At 40.5% G+C, this 8,547-nt stretch overlaps 1 non-coding gene across 1 annotated transcript; it reads right to left on the bottom strand.

Moving 5' to 3' along the window:
• Window positions 1–6,646: 6,646 nt before the first annotated feature.
• Window positions 6,647–6,765, bottom strand: LOC145678141 (5S ribosomal RNA). Its single transcript, XR_014130257.1, has one exon. It is a non-coding gene; the product is annotated as a 5S ribosomal RNA (ribosomal RNA).
• Window positions 6,766–8,547: the final 1,782 nt, after the last annotated feature.

The following is an 8,547-nucleotide window of genomic DNA, read 5'->3' as shown; positions in this document are numbered from 1 at the left end:
TTAACCGAAGCACTTCTTGATGTAAGTGCTTTATAACAGAGGGGAATTGAGGGTGGGGAAAGAAAGCTTTCACGGGTGTCAAGAATGGTGTACTCGAAAAAAAATGGGGAACACATTACGTAATGTCAATTTGTGATCACTTACTTTTTCCTTGTTCCTATCTTCAAGTAGCGAAACAGTACAGAAAACGCACTTAATGCATTTGTTAGAAAAACTTTTGCAGGCTGACTGGGTTCGATTCTCGGTGGGAGCTCAAATGTTTCGCATTGCACGTTAATAAGTAGGTCCACGTTTGAAACAGCCTTGCTGCTGAAAGGGACACTAAACTAAAATCAACTCTTTTCAAGGCTGGGGTGAAAGAAATGTTCGAACTTATTACAACTCGTGAAAGTGAAGTAGACTGTTTCAATTTAACGTCGTACTATTATGATTTTTATGATAAAGGAGACGGGTGATTACGCCTAATGAATGATGGAAATACTGGTGTAATGAGAAAGTGTTAGGAAAAGGGAACACGCTAATAACCACGGATACCGTCTTATAATTCGTAATATTGCTATAAAGAAAAATAGTAACACCAGCAGAAATGTAGGTGTACAATTGAACTGATGTTAAGTACAAACAGACACTTAAAGAAAGTTTAGTTTAACGTTTGCATTCAACAGCAGCGACCTCTGAGAAAATATTACTTTTGCTACCTTGGAAGAAGTACATATTTCGCCTGCGAGTTCTATGAGATTAATAACGTTGAGAAGGGCAAACAGTGGTTGAATCGAAGTTAACTTATGCAACATATGGCAAAATCGAATCCTTGACCACATAAAACGAAGATAATCAATCGGTAAACATAGGGGAAAACTAAAGAATATACTTGAAAGATAGGATGATATACGAAACGAGAGGAAAACGAAGGTAGATGTATTAACTATGCAACATACGGCGTGAGAATTTAAAAAAAAAAGATAACAAGTATGGACAAGATCCTTGTTAGGATAACAGCATCTCTAAGTAGTGTATTGGTCCTAAAAAGGACCGTTTTTGAACTCAGTGCCAGAACTTCAAACTTAAGCACGTTCCCCACGGATGCGGCGAGCAAGCTGAATGTCCTTAGGCATGATTGTGACTCTCTTTGCGTGAATAGCACACAAGTTGGTGTCTTCGAAAAGCCCTACAAGGTAAGCTTCACTTGCCTCCTGTAAAGCCATGACAGCTGAGCTTTGGAAGCGAAGATCTGTCTTGAAATCTTGTGCAATTTCTCGGACGAGTCGTTGGAAGGGCAGCTTGCGGATGAGCAATTCAGTGCTCTTCTGGTAACGACGAATTTCTCGGAGAGCCACAGTACCAGGCCTGTAACGATGGGGCTTTTTCACTCCACCGGTAGCTGGAGCACTCTTTCTTGCAGCTTTGGTGGCAAGCTGCTTTCGAGGAGCTTTGCCTCCAGTAGATTTCCTAGCTGTCTGCTTGGTACGTGCCATTGCAACTGTCACGACTTGTTTCAAATAATTGCGCGCTGAATGAAGTCAAGTTATATAAAGAGCAAAACCGTTAAATCAAGCTATTTCTCATTGGATAAAGTCAGTCGAAAAGGACAGTTCTCATTGGCTTAGACACGTTTTGTGTTTTTCCTCCGTGCTTTCCCTGCATGATCGAAGGAACAAAACCACGAGTCTTGGGCTGCTTGGGCTTGTATTTCTCGTGTGTGGTGAGCGAAGCAGTAACATATCGAAATGACAGGACGTGGAAAAGGAGGCAAGGGTCTTGGCAAAGGAGGTGCCAAGCGCCACCGTAAAGTTCTTCGTGACAACATCCAGGGTATCACCAAACCCGCTATTAGGCGTCTTGCTCGCCGTGGTGGTGTGAAGCGTATCTCTGGTCTCATTTATGAAGAGACCCGAGGAGTATTGAAAGTATTCCTGGAGAACGTAATCAGAGATGCTGTTACATACACAGAACACGCCAAGAGGAAGACAGTGACAGCTATGGATGTTGTGTATGCCTTGAAGAGGCAAGGAAGAACCCTGTACGGTTTCGGAGGTTAAGTTGGGGTTCCTCCTATTTTGGATATAAAATTGGCATAAACGGCTCTTTTCAGAGCCAACAAATTTATATAAAGGGAAAGATTTACTTTGTGCGATTTTCTGTTAGATTATAAGAATTCGTGTAACTACATTAAAGCCTTTTGATGCACACAAAATTACAGACGTAGAGAGATTAATTTGAGAAAATCATACGTTTTTTTTTACATTATGTACGTTCATGTATACGTATTCATATGTAGCAGTATTAATGCTGGAGAAGGGGTTCTGGTTGGAAATTGGCGATTTGTTGGAAGTAGCGAGCATGAGAGATGCGAAACGCAAGTCGGAATTTCTGTTCTGACAGTAGGATGTACGTATAGAGGCTTATACAACTTCTATACTGTGCTGTGAGGGGCGAATAATGCGTTAGAAACCTGAATCTTGTCCTTTATCTTGTTTACGTGGTCTTGGGTTCGATTTTTTTCTTTTGCGGTAGTGTCTATTGTGATTTACATGTAAATTAATGACACTTCGTAGCGGGTTAGTAAAATAAAGAGTAATACAAATATGAGATGTAGGTTAATGCATTGTATACTTCACATTATTTACTAAAGAAAGGCAGTAGTTACAAGAAACCTAGGCTCGCTCGTTGGGCACAGTAGCAAATGAGTTCTGAGATCAGAGAATAAGAGTAGTTGCGTATTACAAACCATATACATATAACACATATCACACAAATATGAATATCGACCTTGCAAAGAATAAATCGTACTTAAGTGTGCATTTAATGTCATTACTATGTTGCAAAAGAAATTTAGGAAAGTTTTTTGATCCGCTCTGTTCATGATGTCATTGGGGCATAGTAATGAACAATAATAAATGTCGAGAACATATTGAACAGAGTAATTTCAGCCAAGCCAACGCAAGAGAGAAACATGAGTGCTTTAAGAATGTTGGAAATTCCTTTGTCTAGCATGAAGTACATGAGAATATGTGGTATGAGGTTTTCTTCCATTGCTGAGAATCTGGGCTCGACTGTCCTGTCCTCTGGGTAATATGAGCCCGATGTACGCAAATATCAAAAAAATGTAGCTAGCGACAATACAAAAGGTAATGATCTTATAATTAATAATGTAGTGGGAACTAAGCACATCGCTGTTTGGAGTATTCTAAAGATAGTGTGACTTCCTATGGGCTTCAATTACGATCGACGACTACACATACTAATTAATCGAATAGCAGCGAGAATTTCGAATGACACTAAGCAACTATCTCAGACACTTTTGATGAGTCTGTATATCGAAAACAATTCATTTCAATCGTAAATCTCCTCTATAAAGGGGTTTGTGGCCCTCATAAGGGCCGATTTGTATGAGATATAGGTCTTACATTTATGCCTTCTTCTCAGTTTTCTTGGGCAGAAGTACAGCTTGAATGTTGGGCAAAACACCACCCTGAGCGATTGTAACTCCAGACAACAACTTGTTTAATTCCTCGTCGTTACGGATAGCTAACTGCAGATGACGTGGAATAATCCTAGTCTTCTTGTTGTCACGAGCAGCGTTGCCTGCCAACTCAAGAACTTCAGCTGCCAGGTATTCCATGACTGCAGCCAAATACACGGGAGCGCCAGCACCAACTCGTTCGGCATAGTTACCCTTTCGCAAAAGACGATGGATTCTGCCTACTGGGAATTGAAGGCCAGCCCTGCTGGAGCGGGACTTGCTCTTTCCCTTGACTTTTCCACCTTTGCCGCGACCAGACATTGTTCAATATTCTTTCGTAATAAGATGAGAGGAAAAATTGCGGCCTCCACAGGTCCACAGGTCCACAGGTTAACATGACAAGTTGGTCGAGTGTGAGTACCGGGCTAGAAGCCCCTGCCTCTTATATGAGATGATAATCCATTTGAAGTAACGGCATGTGAAGTGATGACCAAATCAGCCACTGTCGCTGATCGCCAGGGAATGTGGAGTCTGGTAGAAGTCCTGTATAGTGCCTGGGGAGCTGTGAGTCTGGTCGTTGCTGATGAGAGAGTATTAGCACTGGAAGCTTTGAAGAGTCCTGATTGGCAGCGGCGATGACCAATGAGGCAGCCTGGAGTGGCCCTCATAAGGGTGTGGTCCTGTATGTATGGAAAGGTCGTGGTTAATTAAAGAATTCACTAAGCATGTCAATGAAGATTGACAGCTTGTTGAACATGTCTTTTTCTTCTTTCAATTTCGGCGTATACTTCTTGAGGAGAGGGAGTAGTCTGAATAGTTCAAAGTCCTTCAATATTTGAAGAAAATCTTTGAAGGAGGTTGCGGCAGTGTCTTCTGGTGCTGAAGGAGGTGTATCTTTCTTCGGAAGAGGAGGCCAGGAGGTCCGGTCGTCTGTACTGGAAAAAGTCTTGGTTGGCTTCATGGTTGATGGGGTCGTGGAAGTGTCCGTCGTTTCAGATGCAGGGGTCTTACTGTTTTTCCCCTGGAGAAGGCGTTGAATTTTAGGGCATCCTGAGTAGTTGGCGGGGTGATCTCCCGTGCAATTGACGCATTTAGCAGACGTTAATGTGTCCCTTTTTTCACAAGCAAAAGTCCAGTGGTTACCGGCGCACTTGACACATCTTGGTTGCGCTTGGCATGTGCTTTGGCCATGGCCAAAACGCTGGCATTTGTAGCACTGTAGATAGGCTTTGGAGTGATATGGCTCTACTTTAATCTTCATATGGAGGAGGAGATCTTCTTTAAAAAAGGAGTTGGCCCTGAGTGTTTTCCTCATTATCACTAGAAAAAGGGGGAACAAAGTTTTCCCCGACGGTTCGTGAGCGTTCCGCTTGGACAGTTGAATGATGGAAAGGACTGGATAGCCTTTTTCCTTCAGCTCGGAAATTATGGCATCCACAGCCGTGTCTAGAGGTAAGTGGCGAATCACTGCTTTAATGACATCTTTCTTCTTTTGTATTTCTGTGGCGTACTCAAGGTTTTCAGCAGAGCAGAAATCTTGGATAGCTTGGAAGTCTTCTTGAAGAGTGCATTTGATCTTGAGAAAACCTTTCATGAAACGAAAGGTGGGCGTTTCTTTACATTGTTTTTGCATCTTAGCTATGAGGTCGTAGCCCCGAGAGTACGGACAGTTGTAGATGTATAGCCAGGTCTTGGAAGATTCGCCAGTGGCATCCATCGGTTCGGGAGTGTTCTCAGCTCCAGCAAGGGCCGCAAATGTGTTGGAGGTAGGAATTGGTGTAACAGGTTCGGTAGATGGTTTACAAGTTCTCTTGGGTAGCTGAAACTCGTTGTTATGTGCTTCTGAAGATGAATGACGTGCTGAAGTAAAATCGGTAGACTGTCTCTGAGTCACTGATTGGATCATTTGGAGGGCCATTTTGTTGTAGTCTGGCGAAGTCTGTTGTACCGAGGGAGAAGAGGAGACGGTCTGCGATGAGGGAGTAGGTTCCCCATAGAGGTCCCTATGGTGGGATTGTAAGTGCGGGCCTGAGCACCAGCCGCATGCCGTTTCTCTGCCTATAATGTCTCGTGTGTCAAGTTCTCGGGGATCTTCAGGGATGACCCGTTCGTAAGTATGATAGCTGCCAGTGCCGTCTCGAAGACGAACAGCACGTTTTTTGCGTGTCGTGTTTGGAGCGCGAGTAAGTGCCTGCATTTCTCACTGATTTCCCGACGCGTGCACCCGAGTGCATCAAATGAAAAGCAAGGCAGTTGGCGCGAATTGAAACACGTACTGTAATTTAAATGAAGTCGATAAATCGGCGGACACATCTAATTTTGCTGAACGAGTGAGTCATCATGCCACCAAAAACTAGCGGAAAGGCTGCAAAGAAGGCTGGTAAAGCCCAAAAGAATATCTCCAAGGGAGATAAGAAGAAGAAGAGGAGGAGGAAGGAGAGCTATGCCATTTACATCTACAAAGTTTTGAAGCAAGTGCATCCTGACACTGGCATATCTAGCAAAGCTATGAGTATCATGAACAGCTTTGTTAATGACATCTTCGAGCGTATTGCTGCTGAAGCTTCTCGTTTGGCCCATTACAATAAGCGGTCAACTATCACCAGCCGGGAAATCCAAACAGCTGTGCGCCTTCTTTTGCCTGGTGAACTTGCCAAGCACGCTGTAAGTGAGGGTACGAAGGCTGTTACCAAGTACACAAGCTCTAAGTAAAAATCTTCTTCAAGATTTTTCATTTCAAACGGTCCTTGTCAGGACCAACACATTATTCGAAAGAGTTAAATCACGAAATTTGCTTCATTCTGTTATGTAGAAACACCTTGAAATCCAATTTCTATATGCTGTTAGTAAAAAAGTAAAGCACATAGCGGAGATGTGTCGTGCTTGTATACGAAAGGCATTTACTCGCCGGAGATCTACACTTAGTCATAATAATTTACTTTTAAAAAGTGGTAATACATTCCGTGTTAAGTATAGTAGTAGGTGCACACGGATCGGAAATCAGGTTATTTTAATGTGCCGTGCAAATAAACAGGCTGTTAGTGTAAGAAATAGTGGGTATAACGCTTAGAATATCGATTAATCGCTATGAAATAATGTTGATAAATTATCTCTTGAAAGTACTATAAAATTAATGTTTCTAGTATTTTCGTACTTGAAGGATAATGAAATTTGAAAAAGAGATGCCAACAGCACCTGGTGTTCCCAGGCGGTCACCCATCCAAGTACTGACCAGGCCCGATGCTGCTTGACTTCGGTGATCGGACGAGAACCGGTATATTCAGCATGGTATGGCCGTTGGCAACTACCTTTTCTTCAATGTCCTGTTAAGGAAGTATGTTTTAAGTAAGAATTGACATTATTAACTATAAAGGCAAGCATATTAACGTCGTTAACATTACTTGGAATATACTAATATTCGAATAAATATTTGAATGTTCGAATGATGAGTGATTCGGATGTTCATAGTGCCACTATGTCCTATCGAGTTTACTATCACGAACCACGTATGAAATTGTATATAAATAAATAAAAATAAATCCTTTATTAAGTATTGATTACAGGAAAAAGGCAAACTTACATTCTTTAATGTACACAATGAAATGTATGAAAGATATTTTTAAGATATGTTTCACTTACCCTTTATAACGCAAGGTAGTTTTCAGTGTAGCATCCTCTTCAGCTGCGAGATAACGTAAGGCAGATGATCATTCAGTCGTGAAGCACTAAAATGTAATATACATTTTAACTATTATCGATAAGAATTATTTACTGCAGGGATGCAAATAAAGTGAGGCAAATTAGTAAATAAAAACCGATACTGTAACTGATAATGTAATTACGTATCTGTATTAGTTGTATATACAGTAATCGCACGATTATCCGCGGAGTTGGATGTTGGCATAATCGCGCATAATCAGCAGTATGAGCAGAAAAGGGAAATGAAATGAAATCTTTAGATTTACGTCGCATACTTATACCGGTTACGCTAAAGGAGACGGTGATGATGAGTACTGAATGAAGAAAGTGGGAGGAAACGGGAGAAACCCGAGAAAACCCATGAGCACGGTCTTTATGCACGACAAAGTTCACACGGCACGAGCTGGGATTGAACCAGGGACCCCAAGCACCGGAGGCCAAAAAAGGGACAAAAAGTCTTTCGTGCAACTTTCGTTTTCGGTAAAAAGTTTACACATAATTTAGAAAGAGTAGTTTTCTGGTCTTTTTATTTCACAAGTTGGTTCATGTCTATATTTTTTACATGCATAAAAAATTTTTCAACTCCCTTGCTTAGTTCCTGTTAAAGACCTCTACCTCTGATTGTATTTTTTGCACATATTCTTATTGTTTTCAGACAACATTTCTAAGAGCGTAATTTATCGTCAGCAAGAAAAGAAAAGGAAAGCCTCGGATAGTGGAATGTGTACTGTATATATATATATATATATATATATATATATATATATATATATATATATATATATATATATATATATATACGTATTAGTATATAGTTTTATTTTATACGTCTCCTATTATTACACAATGTGCAGATATTGTGAAAGCGCAAGTAAATATGTATAACTCCCCGTTCTGCACTTAATAACTTGAAAGAAGTTCGGGGAAGGTAGTGTAACAGAAAGTGCAAACAGAAATGAGGGTTTACAGGCATTTAATATTATTCCGTAGTAGTATGATTTTTTGTAAAATATATATATATATATATATATATATATATATATATATATATATATATATATATATATATATATATATATAAACATACATATTCAATGATATAGTAAGAGGTTAGCAGCACTGATAGAACTGCAGAAAGTACAAAACCGTTAATAAGAAAGAGAGAGAGATGGTGGCCGCTTTTGTGCTTTTCATTGGCTAATTCCGAATTGCGCGCGAATACGTACGAGATTTCTTTCTTTTTCCTCTTCGCAGCCCAGATGTTGCCAATTAGAAGTTTTTAGTACTACATTTGTATGAAAATGTTGCCTTTAAGAAATGTGGTTTGCATACGGAGAAAAGAGCAAAATGAATATTTATCTTAGTGGGCATGAAAAAAGACGAAA

This window comes from Thermobia domestica, unplaced genomic scaffold (assembly GCF_964235325.1).
Source record: "Thermobia domestica unplaced genomic scaffold, izTheDome1.hap1.1 HAP1_SCAFFOLD_1921, whole genome shotgun sequence".
NCBI classification, from domain to species: Eukaryota; Metazoa; Arthropoda; class Insecta; order Zygentoma; family Lepismatidae; genus Thermobia; species Thermobia domestica.
This window is presented reverse-complemented; position numbering and strand designations above follow the sequence as displayed.